The sequence below is a fragment of the Trematomus bernacchii genome, unplaced genomic scaffold (genome assembly GCF_902827165.1).
Source record: "Trematomus bernacchii unplaced genomic scaffold, fTreBer1.1, whole genome shotgun sequence".
Lineage (NCBI taxonomy): Eukaryota > Metazoa > Chordata > Actinopteri > Perciformes > Nototheniidae > Trematomus > Trematomus bernacchii.
Window position 1 is genome coordinate 1,218,250 of NW_022987560.1, and position 23,069 is coordinate 1,241,318.

Here is a 23,069-nt window from a genome sequence, read left to right on the forward strand (position 1 = left end):
TATATAGGTTTTGATATAATGATTGATCATTAAAGTGTTGTGAAAGGTAGCTTGTGAATTTACTCCAGGTGGAACTGAAGTCTGATTGATTATATTTATGAAAGTAGAAGTACTCAGGTCTTGTCCCTTAGTTAAAGTACAATTTCTCAGATATTTTACTTCAGTAAACGTAGAAGTACTCAGATCTTGTACTTGAGTAAAAGTAGAAGTACCAGAGTGTAGGAATACTCTGTTACAGTATAAGTCCTGCATTCAAAATGTTACTCAAGTAAAGTAGAAAAGTATTATCATCAAAATATAGTTAAAGGGCCCATGTCATGGCCATTTCCACTGATCATAATTCCATTGTTGAGGTATACTAAAATAGATTTATACTGTGCAATTTTCCAAACTCACATTGGTTTCGCATACAGCATCTATGTAAAGTATGTGTATTCAGCAGTATTCACTCTCTCCACTAAACAGCTCGTTGGAGCTCTTGCCCCCCCCCTCCCTGTGAGCCTAGTGTGCTCCGATTGGTCAGCTCGGCCACTCTGTTCTGATTAGTCAACCACCAGAGAGGCTCCGCCCATGTCTAACAGTGCTTTTTACGGCTCGCTCTCAGCGGAACAACAGTCTTATAATGGCGTCGGTACAGCCGTATATTTTATACGCTAACTAACCGAACTGTACCTACAACTGTTGTTATAGAAGAGTAAGTTATTTTTACCTGTAATAAACATCTACTGTTTGATGAGAAATCAAATCATGGTTTGCTATATATGAATGATATGTTATAGGAGCAAATCATTCAGGGAAGAAAGGATAGGCCTACTAAGTATTTCCATCAAACTTTATTTTTAGAAATGTACAAAATGAACATGCGTAAATATACATATATACACTGTATATCATCCATTCCTCCCCTTATAGGCGTTTTCGGCATCTTGCCTATCGCAGCTTTGTAAGCAGCTGCCGGGGCTTTTTAGGACGAGGCATCAGAGTGGATCATCCCGTGTGTGTGTTGTCCGCCAGATACGCCAGGAGTTTCCTGATCTGGCTGGACGAAATCAAATGCAAATTACAAAATATTAGAGAAACTTAGTTGTTTTAGATTCGTTAGTAGTAGTTGTGGTAGGAGTGTGTATCTATCTAATCTATCTATCTAATCAACACAGTTAGCTTGCCAGCTAATATGCTAACCTACGTTTGCTAGTTGTTCAGTGTAATATGCCAATCTACTATGAACAACAGCTAGTCTAGGCCAGCGCCATATAGATAGATCTCTCTATATGGCGCTGGTCTAGGCTAGCAAGAACATGTTTACAATTGCAATCTTATACGGGTAGTCTGCTACGTTCGGTCATTCATTGTAGCTGGCATGAAAACAATGTTTTCCCTAGCATGTCTAGCTCTAGGTAGCCTAGTGGTTTAGCTATGTAGCATGCACGCTGTGAACGGTAGCTTGGTAGCATACACGCCAGGAACGCCAACTATAATGTACTGACCGTACGGTAAATCACACGGAGTATACTGTCTATGAGGCCTGTAAGTGGCGCTGTAGTCTGCCACAAAAGCAGCGAAGAAGACTTCCCGTGCATGGTTGCCATGGTTGCCCTTCTGTTTATTCTCCGCTGTGGCTTTTTTTCTCCCTCCCCGAGTCAAGCGTTTGCGCCTCCTGCTGCTTTAATTCAATGCAATCCCTCCCCTTTGAGGCAAGCACTGTAATTCTCTCCGGTTAGTCCACCAGCAGATGACAAACACCCACCTCTCCGCCTCTTCCAAGGAACGAGGGGACCGTGCGGCAGAGTTTCAGTTCGATTTTTTTCCGCTGGTCAACATGTCCGTTAAAGTTTAAATCTTCCGGACAAAATTAGAAAGTGCCGGTCAAAGGTCTTCTTTGTTATTGATTGAGCTTTAAAACAAATGAATAATGACTCTATATAATCATATATAAGAATAAAACACGGAGGACGGAGATCTCTTTTTCTCCCCCTCTTCTGACAGCCCAGCAGCTGATCTCAAAGCACGCTCCCCTCTCCTGCAGGGGGGCGTGGTCCGCTGCAGCTCACAGAATCAGCCCCCTGCAAAAACAGGGCTGGAAAGAGCAAATAGAGCGAAATGAGGCATGGCTCAAATGCAGGATCTGGTATTTTGAAAAAAAAACTATATTTATATACTTTATATAGGTATGGCCCTACAATATATTGTTCAAATATAGCATGATAGGTCCCCTTTAACTATATTTTGATGCTAATACTTTTCTACTTTTACTTGAGTAACATTTTGAATGCAGGACTTTTACTGTAAAAGAGTATTCCTACACTCTGGTACTTCTACTTTTACTGAAGTACAAGATCTGAGTACTTCTACTTTTACTGAATTACAAGATCTGAGTACTTCTACTTTTACTGAAGTACAATATCTGAGTACTTCTACTTTTACTGAAGTACAAGATCTGAGTACTTCTACTTTTACTGAAGTACAAGACCTGAGTACTTCTACTTTTACTGAAGTACAAGATCTGAGTACTTCTACTTTTACTCAAGTACAAGACCTGAGTACTTCTACTTTTACTGAAGTACAATATCTGAGTACTTCTACTTTTACTGAAGTACAAGATCTGAGTACTTCTACTTTTACTGAAGTACAAGACCTGAGTACTTCTACTTTTACTGAAGTACAAGACCTGAGTACTTCAACTTTTATAAATATAATCAAGACTTAAATCAGACTTTAGTTCCACCTGGAGTAAATTCACAAGCTACCCTGCAGTATACAAAGTCATTCAAACTAGCTGCACCTTTACCAGCTTTGAGAACACTTTATTTCACCTTTCTTTATTGATTTTCACTTATATCAAAACAGAACAGGGCACATCAAAATGCAGATGTGTAATCATACAATTGAATTGAATTACATTTGTACCACAAATAAAAATGTCATTGCAGTACATATACTGTGTAAGCACATACACATAATATATATATATATATATATATATACACATACACATATTCATACACACCCACAGATGCACTTAAAGAAATAAAATAAACAAATAAAATAATACAATCCAATAAAATAAACAGTAAATTAAAAGGGAAGGTGGGGGGGGGGGGGGGGGGGCTTCACGCAGTCAGATTGGCACAGGGGAGTTCGTTAAAATAGTCAAGGAAAGGCTGCCAGAGCTTGTAGTATTTGTTAACACATCCCTGGCTACGATACCTCAGCTCCTCCAGCTGCAAATGTGCCATCACATCCCTCACCCAGTGGGCATGAGATGGTGGGGTCCGGTCTTTGCATTTGAGGAGGATTAGATGGCGGGCAAGAAGGGTTGCAAACGCAAGTGAGTGTGACTGGCAATTAGATAGGGAGACCCCCTCAGGGGCTACTCCAAACACAGCTATTATGGGATTTGATTGTATGTTCTGGCCATACATCAATGAAAAAGTTTCAAATATAGAAGACCAAAATGGGGCAATGTACTGACAGGAGAAAAACATGTGCAATAGGGTAGCCGTGGCACAATGACACCTCTGGCATGTGGGATCAACATCAGGGTACAGCCTGGCAAGCCTGCTCCTGCACAGATGTAATCGATGGAACACTTTAAATTGAAGTACTCCATGCCTCACACAGACGGAGGATTTATGTATGTTCTCAGTCGCAGACCGCCAGGTCTCATCGGTTAGTTCTATGCCCATTTCTTCTTCCCAGGCACCCTTAAGGTGGTTAAGGGAAGGTCTAGAGATTTCTTGAATAATATTATATAGCTTTGAGATATAGCCTCCCTGACAAGGTTTAAGGCCCAGGCAGTCTTCCATCCATCCACCAGGTGGGGCGGCCGGGAAGGAGGGAAATTGTTTTCTTGTAAAATCGCGAATTTGTAAATATCTAAAATAATGATTCCTTGGGATGTCATATTCTTTAACTAAATGTTCAAAGGATGTGAATACCCCTTCGTAGAACAGATCAGCAACACACTTAAGTTTCTTCCGGGACCACAGGTGGAAAGCGGAGTCTATCAGGGCTGGTTTGAAAGCCGGATTGCGAACTATGGGGATGAAGGAGATAGTTTGTCTATATCCAAAAGGCCTCCTGAACTGTGACCATATCCTAAGAGAGCTATTGACCACAGGGTTGTTCGAGTGATATTTTCTACTAAGTGGTAAAGGAGCACACATCAGGGAGGCAGGGGCCAGTGGTTCACACGAGTGTTGTTCCATGCTAGACCAAATAGGGCCACCCCCTTCCCGGAAATGACAATGTCAAATTCAATGCGATCAAAGGCTTTGTGTGCATCTAGAGAGATGAGGGCCTCTGGAGAGAGTCCTGGATTTGAGTAAATTATATTATACAGGCGCCGAAGATTCCCAAAAGACTATCGGCCTTTTACAAATCCTGTTTGGTCCGGGTGGATGATTCTATGCAGAACAGTCTCAAGGCGCAGAGCTAAAGCTTTGGAGAGAATTTTGTTATCACAACAGACTAGACTTACTGGTCTGTAAGAGTCCCATTTTGCTGGATCTTTGCCCTTTTTAAGGATGACTGTTATCACCGCCTGAGCTAATGTGGGGGGCAGTGAACCCTGCTGGAGTGCCTCTGCATATACTTCGCGCAGCACAGGCGTCAGTTTGCCGGCAAATTTTTTATAGAATTCAATAGGGAAGCCGTCCGGTCCCGGGGCTTTACCACTTTTCATACTTTTAATAGCGCGATTTATCTCCTCATTAGAAATGTCCCCCTCTAAAGCCGAGACATCGTCAGGATCTAGTGTTGGAAGCTTAAGGTCCTTTAGAAAGTTAGCTGTCAGAGAGTCATCCGAGACTTCTGATGAATAAAGATCTTCATAAAAACTCTTAAATTGATCATTAATGCCCCTTTGATCTGAAATGGTGTCCCCATTTACCGTTCCAATTTCCGCAATTAAACTGTCTGCAGCCGACTGCCTTAGTTGATGGGAGAGTAATTTACTGGCCCGCTCCCCATGTTCATAATGGGTCTGCCTAGATCTCAGATGAAGGTCCTCTATGTAGGTGGATGCCAGAGAGTCATATTCCACCTGCACTGCAATGCGTTCCTTATACAGTTCAGCAGAGGGCTTTGTTGAGTGTATTCTATCAATGTCCCTGATCCGATTAGCAAGTTCTGTCATTCGCTTTGTCCTTTTTCTGCTAATACTGATTGAATATGATATTATTTGCCCACGAAGATAAGCCTTCATGGCCTCCCATACAATGCCTATACTCATCTCTGGTTGACAGTTTATTTCAAGAAAGGTATCGATGTGCGTGGAAATATACTTAATAAAATCTTCATCTAATAATAAACGTGGGTTTAGACGCCAGATCCTTTGTGGTGGTACATGGTTTGGAAAACAAAGTTTCATGGTCACTGGGCTGTGGTCAGAAATTACAATGCTCTCATAGTCACTGGACTCAAGCACAGAAAGTAACTTTTTATCTAAAATGAAGTAATCTATTCTGGAGAATGACTGCTGGGCTGCAGAAAAAAATGAAAATTGTTTAGATGTTGGGTTCTTAAATCGCCATGGGTCCACCATCCCGTATTCTTCAACAAAGGAGTTCACCACTCGAGCTGAGTTTGACAGTGGTCTAGAGCAGTGGTTCCCAAACGTTTTGTGCCCAAGGCACACCAAAGGACAAGTAAAAATCTCAAGGCACACCTATTGTGCAAAATAGCCCTTATAACACGTGTTATCACTCATATCATGTAAAATATCTGTAAATGTGCATAATTATTTACTAATGCCAAATAAAATGTGACAAAGACAACTATATTACTCATGAAATATTTCAGAAATTAATTTGAAACTTTATCAAATTAGGCTTCATCAAAGCAGCAACACACTCATTTAAACCAGACAGGTCACAAAATTAAAAATGAGGCAAAGACTCAGCAGAAATTCAGCACAGAGAACTGTCAATGCAAGGAAGCTGCACTGTCCATGGGCCTGAACTACAAATTATAAATGTAACATTTCAGCAATCAGCATTGAAACATGTGCTATTGTAAATATGTTGCCGACTTACAAATTAGTGAGATACATGTGCCTGTCGGGGCGCGCAGATTTTTTTAATCCTTGGTGGCACTGAGGAGAGGGCCACTCGCAAGTCCTGTTCAACAGAGAGCCGTGACCTCCTGTTGTTCTTCATGTAAACCAGAGTAGAGAACTCCAACTCACACAGGTAGGTAGTGGGAAAAATAAGAAGTTGCTCAATCGCGTGGTGGGAGATGCTTGGGTACTCCGATGCAGAAGCCAACCAAAACTGATCCAGTGGGAGCTCACTAAATTTGAGTTTCAGTGTACGGTCCACACGGAGCTCTGCACGCTCCTCTCTCTCTTTCATAGTGAGCTTTTCTGTTGGGAATTCCTGGTGGAATGGGTCTCGGATCCAGTCATAGTCCTCGATGTCAGCCACACGTGGAAAATAGCGGTCAAACCTCTCTTTTAAGGTCTGAAGGTGTTTGGCATATACAGCGCGCTCCCTAGCTGCCTGCGGCGCAGCTGATGCCAGCGGGAACATGTCCATGGAGCCCTGTTCCAAAGCCTCGCGCCACAGGATAAGTTTGCCCATAAACCCCCGAATCTTGTCTGTGGATGATAAAATGTTTTCATTCCTGCCCTGAAGCTTGGCGTTTAACTCGTTGAGATGCCCAAATATGTCTGTGAGGTAAGCCAGCCTGGCGCACCACCTCTCATCCGCGAGCTTGTCTTTATGTGGGACAGCGTGTTCACGTGAAAACTCCAAAAGCTCTTCCCGAAGCTCATAAAGACGGGATAGGACTTTCCCCCGTGACAGCCAACGTACCTCTGTGTGGAGGATCAGGCTTTGGTGGTCGGCTCCCATCTCGGCGCACAGCTGGGAGAAGAGGCGAGATTTCAGGGGCCTTGATTTGATGTAATTCACCATCTTCTCCCGTAGTATGGCTTTCCATTTCTTTGCAGAAGAAAAATGTGTCTATTTGTAGGGAAAACCTGCCGCTCGCCTGCAGTGCCATAAGACAGGTAACTTTCATGATACTGTCTGCTGACAGTTTTGTTCCTCTTTTCTTTCGGTGGTGGGTTGTCGGCAGTCTCTGCACTGGTGGTTGGTGGTTTGCTCCGCAGACGAAAGCGCTCCATTTTCCCTCTTGCGTGTTTCTCTGTTTGAATGTTGTCCTTCAGCCTTCGATGTGTCACGGTCTTATAATTCCCACATGTGCAACTGCGTTAACAGCGAAATATGGGGTTCTGTGAGGATCTTTTTTTAAAGAATTGTTTTTAGGTATAGAGTTTGCCTCTGTATTATGAAATGAGTGCATACAAAGTACTGATATAGTAAATAAAAAAATAATTATTTTTGTGTAGTTGTATATTGCAATAATAACGTATGGTTGTCACAAAATCCCACGGCACACCCGGACTTGCCTCACGGCACACCAGTGTGCCGCGGCACACCGTTTGGGAACCACTGGTCTAGAGGAGACAGTGGAGCGGTCCAGAGTGTGATTGAGGGCGCAGTTAAAGTCTGCCCCCAAAATTAGGTGATGGGAGTTAAAATCAGGGAGCAGAGAGAAGAAATTGCTAAAGAAATCGGCATCATCTGAGTTGGGAGCATAGAGACATGCAAGCACAATAGGTGTGTTGTACAATTGACCTTGCACTATGACATAGCGGCCATTTGTATCTGCAATTACTTTAGATTCCACAAACGTCACATGCCTACGTATCAGGATCGCTGCACCCCTATATTTGGTGTTGAATTTGGAGTGGAAAATGTGAGAGAAACCACCCCGCTTGAGTCTAGAGTGATCAGAAGTACGTACATGAGTTTCCTGGAGATAAACAATGTCTGCCTTTAGCTTCTGGAGGTGGGAAAACACTTTGCTGCGCTTTACTGGATGATTGAGACCTCTAACATTCCAGCTAACAAAAGTAGTTGCCGCCTTACCCACACTCAGTACCCTGTTTGCCTGGGTCATTGTGGGACCTTAGACAGTAATCTAGCCCCCTGTCAGAAGGGTGAGGGAGAGGAAGGGAGGGAAAGGGGGGATGGGTCACCTTAAACAAACTGAAATAAAACACACAGCAATAAGAACATAAACACCATTGAGAACCTAAAATAGAAGGTCCATATGTAATTGAAGTGGTTGAAACAACATTCACAATAAAGAGCTGGTCCCTCCCCAACTGAGGGACTGCTACCCGCCCCCGATAACACTCGCATCTCAACGTGGACAGCTTACCTGGCGAGATCGAGCCCCGCTAGAACCATCAATAGCTTTAGATAAACCTTGTGATAATAGATAAAGACAAACCTCCAAGTTGAACATTCATAACATGGTCTCAGTAGAAGTAACAAACTTATTAACCAGTTATGACAACATATGCAAACATCCAGTATTGGTTGTTGAATGAAAAGTAAAGCAAGAAAAACGTGAACCTCCCCAGGAGAATAGGAGAGCAGTTGCTACCACAGTCCGTACTTGACACCATCACAGCCTCTTAGCATGCCTTTCACATCCCTGAAGGTGGCTCTCTGCTTCGCGACTGCTTGGGTGTAGTCGGGGAATACTCTGATCCTGTCTCCGTGTGACGTTGTCGGATCTGTGGCCGTGGCTGCCTTGCGGAGGATCGCTTCCTTCTCCCGGTAATAGTGAAATCTCACCACAAAGGCGCGGGGTGGCTGGTCCTCCTGGGGCTGTTCCCGTAGGGTGCGATGGCATATGTCTAGTCGTGCCTCTTTTTCTAAGCCCAGCGTTTCCTGGAGTAGTTTAGCTACAAAGTCAGTTGGGTTCTTCCCTGCCTCCCGTTTTTCTTGTATCCCGGTGATGCGGAGGTTGCATCTCCTAGATCGCGCCTCCAGGTCCTCACTCCTGTCAGAGAAGATTTTCATGTCCTTTTTTATCTGCTGCACATCTCGTTCGAGAGTGGTAATGAGGTCCGAGTGATCATTAGCGGCAGCTCTCGACCCGGTCCTCCAAAGACTTGGTGCGGCTGCTGACGCGGTCAACGGCGGATCTCAGTTGGCTTATTTCACGTCGTAATTCTTTGGACTGCATCTCGGCGTTGTCATCAATTTTCTTCAGCAGGTCCTCTCTGAGAGATTGAATGGCCTGTAGAATGGCGGTCTCATCGCCTCGTGCTGCGCTAGCGGCTAGGGGCCCTGCCCCAGCACCTTTAGCCGGGCTAGCACTATTAGCTTTCGGATCTGGCGCAGCAAACGCCTTTTTGCGAGAGGAAGACGACATATTTCAAATGAAACTGTTGGGCGGAGGAAGAACAGCTTAGATTAAAGTTACTTGAATAAAGTAGAGGGTAGTTGTCTAATATAAATATTCTGATTCTGGCGAGGAGCTCGAGAAATGCGACCTCACATGGCTCCGCTCAGACCGGAAGTCTTTGAGAACACTTTAATGATCAATCATTATATCAAAACCTATATAATGGAAAACAAATGTATGATCACAAACAAAAACATTTTTCCCAACGTTTAAAATCCGCCATACCAGTCCCATATTTATATATATGTAACAGATGTAAATATGCAGTGGGTTTTATTTAATTTAATTTTGTATAATCACACAAATTCTGTGTTTTATATAATTTTATTCTGTGTTCTTCATTTTATTGAATGTTAAATACCTGGCAAGGTCGGAGATCAGTGGGCGGAACCTCTGAAGTGTGGTCGCTGTGCTCAGGAGTTTATTGTTGTGAGGACTTTCCCCCCTATATATTGGCCCTTTCTCATTTCACTAATTTCCCCTCCTCGACTCCTCGAATCCTCGGTCCTCCGGTAGTGACCCGGAAATGGATTTTAGCACGCCATGTTGAAGGACATCTCATTTCTCTAAATGCACTTCGAAGACCGAGGATCGAACATCGAGGAGGCTCTCTGGAGGAGCTATAATCGAGGATACACTGATGGGTCCTCCGCGCCAGTCCGCGGAACCTTCGCGGATGTATTTCCGGCAACAGAGATGTTTAAAAGAGTCGTGACGCACGGCCGGACTTATCTCAGCCAATGACAGCTCTGTATGCATCCCTTGGATATTATTTTATTAACTGCTTTCATCGCGACCAAGCGGCAAACTCTGGGGAAGAGCCGGGACGCCAATGCGGAAGTGCCACAAACTGCAGTTCATATATTGGCCGATAGGCGCTGACTGCAGAAAGGAGCAATTTCCATAGAGCCCCATGTTAAAATGCCCAATTTCACAGCCTAAAAAAACATGTTTCTACCTATGGATCCAATAAATATTATTATGAATATAGTTAGATTCCACCTTCATGATTATGGATCTGTGAGTGAATTGTTTTCTAACACGACCCTTTAATTTATATTAGGTCTTAAAGTTTTTGCATAAATTAGGGCGTGGTCACATTGAGTGACAGCTCTGTCAGGTGACTGCTGCTGTTAGCTTTTTGTCTCTCTGCTAGCTGCTCCGTCCGTGAAGCTACAGGGACACTGCCTGCCCAGTTCATCCAGGGAACACAACTTGATCCCGGCCGTGTTTGTTTGTTCTTCATGCTTATATATCGGACTATTGTGACTCGCTCTGCGGTTAAAACAGACGGTGCATGAATGCCGTTTTGCGGTAAGTGAAATTCGAGTACTTTATTTATGTGTTTATGATTTTAATCCGCTACGTAATGAATGTTAAGGCTTGGGTTATCGTGTAAGTGAGTGGTAGCTACATCGGTGCTAACGATGCTAATCGTATCCTCCAAGTTAACTTAAAACCATAGACTGTATATATAAAGGTTAAAATGAAATAGACAAGTGTTAAGCGTTAAGTGAGATAGTACTGTAGAACAAAAGGCTTCTGTTTGAGGTTGATAAAATAAGGTCATCCTTGTAACTTAGAGAGATATTTTATTATGTAGGTAGGAACTGTATGCATCGCTAAGGTTAATTTAAATTGGCTATGCTCAAGTATGTAGACAAGCTAACGTCGAAGTAGTGTATGTGAAATCAACCTCACAATAAGATGTGTGTATATTACAATTATTAATGTCATATTTCAAGATGATTACTTAGATATTACAATATGGTTGGTTGAGCTGGAGTTCATTATTGAGTTTACACGTTAACGTCACAGTCATCTGAAGAACGAACCCAAACGTTGTTGTTTTTATTAATTGCATTACCAAATTGTTATCAAATAAACAGTAAGCATTGGTAACACAACTTCCAAAGTTACAGTAAAATAAAAAGAACCCTGACTCGGACAATACACAATCCAACATGTTCAACAGAAGAGAATAAGTTATATTGTTTGTACACATGGTTCTTTACATATATATCTGTTTGTTTAAAGTGTCCAGGTGATGCAGACAGGATGGACCAGAGAGTGAGAGACAGAACTGGACTCCTCACAGCAGTGAACTTCAGCACAGGTACAAATACTCTTTTTTCATACTGTACAAAGAATCAAGAAAGATATTGGTTTAAATAAATGAAGTATTGACTTTAATACACTGATATACATTCCATTAAACAATACTAAATACTAGATCACCTACACATCAGTGAAGTTGAGGGTTTTTTCCATGCAAAGGGTTACATTTAGATGTTAACAAGCAATATGACTGTCAGCTTTCTAATTTAAGGTATTGAAGGCAAAGATATTTAACACATAGTGACAACTGCTATTTATCTCTCAATATTGTCTGTAAAAAACGTGGTAAAAGTTATGATTTCAGTGAGACAACAGAGCAAGCTTCTACAGTTGCACTAAGTTTTGATAACAGTTAAATATTATTTTGATAATAAAATACATTTCAATGTTGATGAATGTCATACTGTTCATTCATAATCTGATTGTCTTTGTAGCTCACTGTTGAAATAAAATAAAACATTACAATTACAAAATAATTATATCTACATCCCCTAAAAACACAAACACACCTCTTTCATAAATAACACACTTGTTCTGCAATAATATGTTTTATGTTTCCTGTAATTTTTGTTAGGAAAGGACATGCCTGAAAGACACGACTCAACATTTTCTCCTTCTCTGAGGGTCAAGAAAAACATCCAATAGGAAAATTAAAAGCTGATGTTATGAGATTTTAAGACCAGTACAGGACATTCACTATGAAACTACTTTTATTGTGAAGTCAGCTGATCGAATGCACCTATTTCCACATCTACACTCCATCAGCTGATTATTTCTATTTGCCTCACTTTATGAGCTTCACAACCTGTGCCTTGTACCGCAGAGTTTGCAACGCAAATAAATGGGGCCAATCTTCAGTCGGATGTGAATGTGTAATCTAACATTTTCAGTAAGAATAATGGACAAAAGGAGTGCAAATACAAATTCAATTTATTGAAATCTGAACCAAAAGTTAATCAAACATGTTTTAAATAAAAAAGCACATATGGACAGAAGGTGTAAACCTATTAAATGTATAAGTAAACACATTTAGTCAAATAAAGTGACAGACAAGGCCTGTGCAGGTGGTATCAGCTATGCCCAGCATGGGCTCCTCCATCAGGCCTGGTCCTTCTCGCAGAGGAACGACCCTCAGTCCTCTCCAAACCAACAGACAGGACGTCCATCACACAGGAGGTTTCTCTCTGAAGTCTCTGCAGCTCTCTGGACACCACGCTGTCTCAATCCATCCACACTGAATATGAGTGGGGGAAAATGAAAATAATAAATGCTTTAGACAATAAGAAATATAAAGTTCACTGTTGAGTTGCTCAGTTTTTTTAGATTGTCAATACTATTACTGTATAACTAATATCCCAGGTTAAGAGGCACCTTCAAATAAAGATTGGTCTTTAAATACATTTTGTCTTTTGAATTGTTTGTCTAAAGTCAAGGATCTAGAACTGGTACTTATAGTTTTAATGATAGTCTGGTTATAATGCTGTTTGGAGGAGGCCTCACAGGTAAGAGCACTAACTAGCTACCATCACATGCACCTTAGCTTAACTTAAATGTATTAAATGTATAATTAAGTGATAGCAAAATATAAATAACTAATGTCATGCAAACATATTAATATTTGCTTGATTCCAGTGTTGCATTTAGCACATTGCATACAAACGTTAAGGGATTTTAAGATTCTGAAGTATTATGCTAAAAACTCAATAACTTAGATTATTATTTATAGTTTTGCTGAATAGTTTCATGTCCGCTTACCTTAGAAACGTAAAATGTGACGGCAGTGTGCTGATGGGGAAGCATGTTAGCTTAGCTTCTTAGCTTGAGCTAGCTCTGTTACTTCCGAGCTGGAGGCAGAAGGTCCCGCCTCGGCTCCGCCTCTTTGCCCTTATTTGGAGCAGGCGGGAGTTAGACTCAGACGTCACTGTCGAGCCGTTAGTGGCCGACTCCGCCTACTAAGGGCTTCTCGGCAACTCTGCAGAATCCTATGGGTGACGTCACAGACCCTACGTCCATTTATATATACAGTCTATGATCGCGACGCGATGTTTACAGTGAGAACAGCTGTGAGGTCCGTGCAGAAAGCAGAGCAGTGTGTATACCAGAGGTGGGACCAAGTCATTGTTTTGCAAGTCCGAGTCAAGTCTCAAGTCTTTGCGCTCAAGTCCGAGTCAAGTCTCAAGTCTTTGCGCTCAAGTCCAAGTCAAGTCTCAAGTCAGGATGGGCAAGTTCAAGTCAAGTCCAAGTCCTAAACTTTGACAAAACGAGTCTTAAACAAGTCCTTATGTGCTTTTCAACAAATGTAATGACATCGATCAACAGAATAATACTCAAACTGCTCTTTATTAGTCACATTAATCATTTAATAATCCATTTTCTCTCTGCTGGTAAAGTAACCTGTTTTTTTCTATTTTAAGAGGGATCAGTAAGGTTAGGCTACCGTGACGGTTTGATTCAGAAGGAGTTCAATGCATAAGAGCGCTAATGTTGAGGTGACCAGAATGTTTATTTCCACTGTGTACATGTTATAAGGGACCCACAATCTATCTTTATGCAAGGGATAATGTGCAGCGAGGCGGTCTTTATGGGGAAAAGAACACCTGAATCTAGATCCCTCTGCAGGTGGTACTTTAACTATATTTTGATGATAATACTTTTCTACTTTTACTTGTAACATTTTGAATGCAGGACTTTTTATTGTAACCGAGTATTCCTACACTCTGGTACTTTTACTCAAGTACAAGATCTGAACTTCTCCCACCTCTGACAATAAATCCTGAGTGGTTACCAAAACAAAACCCTGCTCTGAAGGTTATTTTCATTTGACAAATCCTGCACTCAGCTTTGTTTTCTCCAATATCATTGAAATGCAGCCAGAAGCTGCTTCTTTTTTCGGTTTTCGCTCATTTCTTGACTTTTTCCGACGCGCTTGCATTTAAATCCGTCTCCCCGTCTCCCCGTCGCTCTGTGTAGCTGGCCTGTACCACTACACTTGCTGTCTTTGGAGCGTCTGCCCCCCACCCTTCTTTCACATAATGGTATGATCCTAGTGTGTCCTCGCATATGATTGGCCGCATGGTGGCTCAGCAAAATAAAGTCCCGCCCCTGCCTGCATGGATTCACAGCAAGAGTTGGAGCGGTTGAAGATTCTGCTCTCCCCGACGCGAGTCTGCTCTTCTGAACGGCAGCTCGCGATCGGCGTGTTGGAGACCTCTGAATTAAATTATCAAGTCACCTCAAGTCAGAAGGCTCAAGTCCAAGTCAAGTCCCGAGTCATTAGTGTTCAAGTCCAAGTCGAGTCGCAAGTGTTTTGTGATTTTGTCAAGTCGAGTCCAAAGTCATCAAATTGGTGACTCAAGTCTGACTCGAGTCCAAGTCATGTGACTCGAGTCCACACCTCTGGTGTATACTATATATCACTCAGTATAACAGGCCTACATTACTTTCTTTATTTGTATGTTTTAGTTTAGTAGATATCTACAAACAAAGAGTCGATATTTTTCTAAAACCATTTAGTGCTTCACATAATAAAATACACAATTTTTGTATTCATCTTGTGGTGATATTTGATGTCTATATCTGTTTTTATATGTACTGAGAGTGATAACCTGTTTTTTTTCATTGGTATTTATTTTACAAGTTTTCTGGGCATATTGTGATATCAGAGGGTGGTACATTTGATATTTGAGCTATGGCTGGTCATGGGCATGACTTTACTTTTGGGGTGGGGAGGGGTCAGCAGGCTGCTTCTCTTAGTTTTGGTAGGGGTATGTCTATGTTGCCCAATAATCTCAACTACTCAGTTGATCAGTCGGTAATTGACCCACGTTTGGCCCCCGCTGCCAGTTCCACACCATTCATCCCACCTGAGCCTGCACAAGTCATCTCTGTTGATACATTTGGGGTGTTGATTACAGACTTGGCTAAACAGATTGCGGATAACATCTCAGCCAGCCTTAGCGCTATTCACCAACCCAGTGTCATCCAGCCTAATTCTGCTACGAGTCAGTCATCCAGTCATGATGGTTTGTCACAGTGACGTGCAGTCAAGGGAGGCAGGGGAGGCAGAGCCTCACCTGTCATACTCCAATGTAACAGAAAAACAACTAAAGAAAAACTAAATAGTAATAATAATAAAATGTCTCCACTGATCTGTGTTGTAAGTGTGATTTATGTATGATTCCAATCGCTTCTTATAGTCCAAATCAGCAAATTGGCCGAGCTCCGCTACAACTACATGGGAGCGATGAGGAGTGAGGCAGGGACGAGCTCTGCCTCACGTAAGCCCACAGTAACTGACTGGAGCGCGGGCACTAATGTAGCGCGGGCATTTATTTTGTGAGCGCGCTCAAGCCAGGCTCATTTGCTTACTGTGGGGTGAGGTGAGACACAGATGAGCTCTGCCTCACCTCAGAATGCGTCACCCCACAGAAACTGGCTGGAAAGCGGGCCCTAAGCGCATGCCTGTTACCCTCTCACTGTAGGTCACCAATGTAATGTTTGTAGATCCCTTTATTACATTTATCCTCGCCATCCATAGTTTCTAAATAACTTATTTCACGTATATATGATATTTAGGCTCGCTGGTCTCATCGTACAACGGCAATGAAAAAAGCACCAGGAGAGGCAGCCATAACCTCTGCCGCACTGAAGGGGGCGCACGTGAGCCCACAGGTTCTTGTTGCTACTGTAATTCTACGCAGAGACGGTAGACGCAAACAACAAACTAGACTTTTGAAACTAGAGGGAGATAAGGAGGACTTTTACAAAAAAGTAATGGAGATTGTTGTCCAGAAGGATAGCATGGACTTCATCTTCAAGTCAAGGTAAGACCACAATTGTAATGAACATGGGATCTTACTAAGAAAGAACAATCCAATATTTAGATTTTGGGTATCCTTTTGTTCAACGGTCTGTTTAAAATGAATTGAAGCATCAGACTAAAAAAGCTTTTGAAAATAACCGAATATTTCGATTAAGGTCAAAATATAATATTTGTAAATCTGACTCTGAAAGAGTCAGTGCCTCACCAGCCATGAACCTCACTGCACGTCACTGGTTTGTCACATTTGAAGGTTGTTGTGCAGTCTGAATCAAAGGCTCCACCTTACTTCAGGGGTGACCATAGTGACACATTCTCAGTTCATGAATGGGAGGACATGATGAAATGTTACATGAATAGGATTAAATGTGACACTCCTGAAGAAATGTTCGACCTGATAATGTCAAGGCTAACAGGCAGAGCTAGGGATGTGGTGAAAGTGTCGCTCCGCAGCTGCCCCGAACTGGATGTCACTGCCCTGCCTGCAGCAGTGTTCGACATATTAAAAGGTAACTTTAGCGAGCTCTCGTACTCCAATTTGCCAATGAAAGATTTCTATAGTACCATTCCCCGTGCAAATGAAAGTGCCATGGATTACTGGATTCGCCTCAACAAATCCATTGATGCTGCTGACGAGTGCCTGAGGAGACGAGGTAGGTCTGTTGAGGACCCCAGTGCTGAAGTGGTCATGATGTTCATTAATCACTGTCCCAATCCCAGTCTTGCCATGTCATTCCAGCTGAAGGCACCTGAGCAGTGGACTGCATCCGAGGTCCAGGGGCGTTTGGAGAGTTACACGAGAAATGCGAGGAGGACAGCATCTGAGTCCCGACACACAGAGTGTTTGTCAGCTTGCAGTCAGAGCCCTGTGGCTGATTCTTTCCGTTCTTCATGTCCTGGCGGTGCACAAGCTGCCTTCGGGATATGCCAGTTGAATCCCCATCAGACCTCTCTGCCTACACCTGTGGGGGTCTGCGATCAGCCTCGTCTGGACAATGTGCTAGTGAGTCAACATGCATCTAATGCACTGCCTTCACCCCTTGCTGCTGTTTCTAACACAGCCCCTGCCACCATTGACTCATCAACCATGGAGCCTGGTGTTCGGCAGCTAGTGGCTATGTTTGATAAAGTTCTGTCATTGTGCTCTGCTTCCTTCGAGAGCAGCCAACGGCCAGGTTACCATCAGGCAGTTTCCCGTCAGCCTGAAAACAGTCAACCATGCAATCGGCAAGCTGGCCGACCCTATCACCAGCAGGGTTCAGTTCCCACTACATGCAGAGTTTGTAGTTCAGACACCCATTCAACCCATGCGCATTGCAGACTTTACCGATTATGCCTCAACTGCTTTGGCCATTCAAGCCTCATATGACCAATATGAGGCTTGAGTGCCCGCAAGCCTCCCGCTCCCCAACCACGCCTGCCCCTTCATCCTCCAATGCTGATTTAAACTAGCTGAGTACCATGTAATGAGAGGGGTAACATGGACAGTGCTGGTGACACCCTCAGCAGGGAGGAAGATTCGCAGTCTATCTATGTAAACTGTTCTAGTGGTCTTCCTGACAACAAGACAGTGATTTTTGTGGGATCACATAAGGTGGAGGGGGCTAGCGACTTGTTTTATGCTCCAGTGGTCATCAGTAGCCGGTCTACATTGAGAGGGATGCTTGATTCAGGGAGCATGTCATGCACCCTCAGTGAGGAGGCGGAGTCCAGGCTTAAGGCCACTGGCGTCATTCTGAATCCTCAGCCTGTTCCTGGAAATGTGATTCTAGTTGGCTGTGGTGGCCTCACGACACGACCCACATGTATCTATGACCTTGACATTGAGATTTTTGGATCTAAGTTCATTGTGCCAACCTTCCTTGTTCCTGGCCAGAGGGACGAGTTAATCATTGGGAGCAACGTTATCAGACTCATGATACAGAAGATGAAGTCTGATGAAAAGTACTGGGAGCTCATATCTTCAAGCACTTCAGACCCAGAGTGTGAACAGTTTCTTCAGATGCTCAGTGGCATCACACGCTGGTCTGGTCCTGAGTTGCCTAACAAGATTGGTACTGTCAGACTGCAGCAGGCTGTCACACTTGCCCCTCAGCAAGAGTATTTGGTCAGGGGGAAATGACCCAGTTGCGCACCTGTGTCACCAGGGAGCACTGTCATTGTGGAACCAACATCCTCCCGTTCAGCCCCAAAGAACCTCATTGTTGGGCGAGCACCAATGTGGGCAGATCGCTGGGTCCCAATGAAGATCATGAACTCGACAAAGAAACCTGTGACGTTACGTCGCAATGCCAAAGTGGCTGACGTCTTTCCTTGTGTTGCTGTAGAGGACCTCCACATCTCCCAGGGTGTGAACAGGTCACAGGCAGATCAGCCTGCTGAACCGGTCTTCAACCCAGAAACCACCTGTAACCCCCTTCAACAACTCAAGGAATGTGGTTTGACGGACATAGACATTGATGGCTGCGAGGTGTCGGGTGAATGGAAGCAGCGTCTGGCTGACCTTGTTCTCACTTACCAGGATGTATTTTCCAAGGACAAGCTAGACTGCGGGGAAGCAAAAGGGTTTGTCCATCGCATACACCTCACTGATGATCATCCCTTCCGGCTCCCCTACTGTTGCGTCCCTCCAGCACACTACCACAAACTGAGAGAAGTCTTGTCTGAGATGGAGTTGAAGGGCATTATCAACAAGTCAGTCAGCGAGTATGCCTCCCCGCTGGTTCTGGTCTGGAAGAAGACAGGTGAATTGAGGACCTGCACTGACTTTCGTTGGCTGAATGCCAAGACAGTCAAAGACGCCCACCCATTGCCCCACCAGGGAGACTGCCTTGTCGCCCTTGGAGGGAATGCCTTTTTCAGCACCATGGATCTCACGTCAGGCTTCTACAATGTCCCCCTCCATGAGTCTGACAAACGGTACACAGCCTTCACAACACCATTGGGCTTATATGAGTACAACAGACTTCCCCAGGGGCTATGCAACAGTCCTGCATCCTTTATGCGGATGATGATGAGTGTTTTTGGTGACTTGAACTTCCCCAGCCTCCTCTGTTATATGGACGACCTGCTGGTTTTTGCTAAATCTGAAGTGGAAGCCCTGAGTCGACTCGAGATGGTCTTCTCACGTCTCAGAGCTAACAATCTGAAGCTGTCTCAGAAGAAGTGCCACTTCCTTCGCAGGTCTGTGCGGTTTCTTGGCCATGTGGTGAGCAGTGATGGTGTCTCAGTCGATCAGGGGAAGGTGGAGGTCATATCTGCTTTCAGGAAAGAGGACCTTATGGACGGTGACGGCTGTACTCCATCTCAGCAGAAGGTCAAATCTTTCTTTGGGATGGCACTGTACTACCAGCATTTACCCAAATGACCCCAGAGGTGGTTCTTTTTTTCTAAACCTCTCTAAAAAGGTCAAATTTAACTTGTTTTGCATCAATCTTGATACAGGGTACTTATGTTATAAAAGCTTTTAGTCTACTATTCCATCATTCAAGGGTGGTTTTCACTATAAGTAATGGGTTTTTTTTTTGGACGGAAACTATAATTTAATCTTTTTTACTATGTTCAATCTGAATTTACTTTAAAATAAAAACATCTATATTGATTCATACTTTTCTACATCCAACTCACAGGTTTATCATTGCTTTGAGAAAAAAGATTAGGCTGTAGTGCAGCCTCTTATCAAAAAACAGAACCTTGATCATTCTGTTCTCTCCAACTTTAGACCTATTTCTAAGCTGCCCTTCCTCTCTAAAGTCCTAGAGAAAGTGGTGTTAGCGCAACTGCAGTTGCACCTTGTTTTAAACTGCATATCAGAGAAGTTTCAGTCTGGTTTTAAATCACGCCACAGCACAGAAACTGCTCTCCTAAGAGTCTTTAATGATCTTCTTTTAACTGCTGATTCTGTGAATTCTGCTGTGCTTGTGCTTTTAGATTTGTCTGCTGCTTTTGACACCATTGACCACCAAATTATTTTATCACGCCATGAACTGTGTGTTGGAATTAAAGGTAATGTCCTAAAATGGTTTCAATCCTATCTGTCAGAAAGGACCTTTTCTGTGCATCTTGGCCAGTATTCTTCAGCTGCAGCCCCACTAGCATATGGGGTCCCTCAAGGTTTTATCCTGGGCCCCATTTTGTTCAGTCTGTATTTACTACCTCTGGGGTCAATTTTTAAAAAGCATAATATTTCTTACCATTGCTTTGCAGATGATCTGCAGGTATACCTGCCTATAAAAGCAAATAAGGAATATAGGATTGCCTTGCTTAGCTGTCTGAAAGACATAAAATCATTGATGGAAATCAACTTCTTGACTCTCAACGAAAACAAGACAGAGATTATAATATTTGGACAGTCTGAACTCCTGGATGGCTTTAATAGTGTACTCGGCCCCTTAGCCTCCTACAGCCGTCCCTCTGTCAGAAATATTGGAGTCATCTTTGACAACTGTTTTAAATTCGACAAACAAATAAGCTCAGTTGTCAAGACAAGCTTCTTCCAGCTGCGGCTTCTGGGGAAGGTAAAGGCTTATCTTCCTAGTAAGGAATTTGAAGAGCTAATCCACCTATTTATAACGTCTCGTTTAGACTATTGTAACTCCCTGTATATTGGTGTTGATAAGTGTTTGATCAGTCGCCTGCAGCTGGTCCAAAATGTGGCTGCACGCCTTCTTACTGGGAAGAGACGTTATGACCACATCACACCCGTTTTGGCAGACCTTCATTGGCTTCCTGTCAGTTACAGGATCCAGTTCAAGTACTTAATTGTTGTTTTTAAATCATTGCATGGACTGGCACCACATTACCTGTCTGAGTTGTTGCACCGCCATGCTCCAGCTAGAGCACTGCGATCAGCTCAGCAAAAATATGTTGGTGGTTCCTCGGTGCAGGAAAAAAACCCGAGGTGACAGGGCTTTCAGTGTTGCAGCTCCCAGACTGTGGAACAGCCTCCCAGTACATATCCGGACTGCTGAGTCTATTTAACTTTTTAAATCTCAGCTAAAAACTCACCTCTTTGCACTGGCTTTTAATACTAGTTGAACATTACATTTTTACATTTGTATGTGTTTTTTTTAAATATGTTTCTAGTTATTGTGCTTTTTATCATGTTTTTAATTATTGTTTTATTAGTGTTATTTAATATTGTAGTTATTGCCTGTACAGCACTTTGGTCAACTGAAGGTTGTTTTAAATGTGCTATATAAATAAATAAAGATTGAGATTGAGATAATTTACCACTTTTAGAAGTGAAGATATAGTCATATGTTCTGGGAATGTCATTTTCGAGTCTGAGACCTGAAAAACAGGCTTGGGGCTTAACAGGTTAACAGTTACCTCATTGTGAGCTGGAGTCCTTCACTGGGAACAAACCAGGTCAAACAAACTGAGTTAAAAAGTATATTTTTCATTAAAATTAAAGTTTGAGTGATACATTTCATCCAGCAGTCAGCAGCCCTAAAACAAGGGAATGACATGTTTATAATGTGCTGAAAAACACAAAAAATATGCAGGGATGTGAGTCTGTTTCTAAGGCCTTTTTTATTTTTGGTAAATTCTGACAATTTAAACAAAAGAGAACAGAATCAAACTGAAAACATCAGGAATATTTCATTTCATTTCAAACTTTTATTTAACCAGATTGGTCCCATTGAGATCATAGATCTCTTTTTCAAGGGAGACCTGCAGCACATAGGTTCCACATGAAACATAAAACAATAAAGGACATCATACATTATATTTACAGGATACATTTACATAGTTATAGACATTTACAAGTATCCATAGTATCAACAAGCATCTCATTTAGCCTAGCTTTAAAAACATGCAGAGGATTGCTCAGTTTCAATTCTTGCTGAAGATTGTTCTAAGCAAGTGGAGCTGTGCACATAAAAGCTGTCTTACCTAAGACAGTCCTTGCTCTTGGCACATCTAACAATATTTTCTAGATACATTCATCATTGGTTCTTTTTTTTTTTAGACCAGAACAGACTGCCAACTCAACAGGAACTATCAAAACATCCTAATCAAAGTTTAAGTCACAACATTTTATTAACCAAACAGTGGAACATAGGGAAACCTATGAGGGCGCTGTAGGACACAGGTGTGTAATGTACATTTTGAGGATGGAAGGTCAATAGGCGGCGCTAGGGGGTGCTACAGGTCCCCCTAAGATAGCCATCGCACCCACTAAGCACCCCCAAGAAATGTATGTATTTCTTTTTTGTATGTGTGAAATTCATAATTTGAAAGATTATTGATTCAAAAATAACATGCTACAGTACATTACAAGAACGTCTGGGTCTCTGTGATTTATTCAAGCTCGGCTCTGTGTGTGTGTGGAACGAGCCATTTTTTGTGCGTGCGCGCGCGAGAGAAAGAGTGTGCACCGGTACCGGAGATTGTTGTTGTTAGCATCTGGTGCTAGCTAGCTACGCTAACGGATATAAGGAGCTTTTTCAACAACAAGGTGGAGGGAGAACTCTCACCTGTCAGACTGAGAGGCTCAGATAACCTCAGTTTAGTGAGGTAAAGGACTCTCAGTGTTTAGATTACTCACTGAGATTAGTTATCTCAGTGGGTCTCAAACGGTTTGGTCACGATTAATGTAAACAATTATTTTCGAGGCACACGTTTATATGATCATTATAGGTATACAAAAATAAGAGAATAAATGAAAAACAGTTATGCAATACTATATGACAGTAAAACAAGAATACAGTTTAAAAGGGGAGTGATTAGTAAATATCCATAAAGAAAAATAAAATCTGTTTACAGTTCTGTTTCATATGGGTGTTGAGAGATGTATCCATAGATCTCTTCATTTTGCTCTCAAAGTGCACCAGATTGAGGCATTTAACTTCAATAT

General features: G+C 42.6%; 1 protein-coding gene across 1 annotated transcript in view; it reads right to left on the bottom strand.

Moving 5' to 3' along the window:
* The window catches only part of LOC117477330 (zinc finger protein 420-like), a 199,165-nt gene that overhangs the window by 48,410 nt on the left and 127,686 nt on the right, over window positions 1–23,069 (bottom strand). The gene's annotated exons all lie outside the window — the stretch shown is intronic.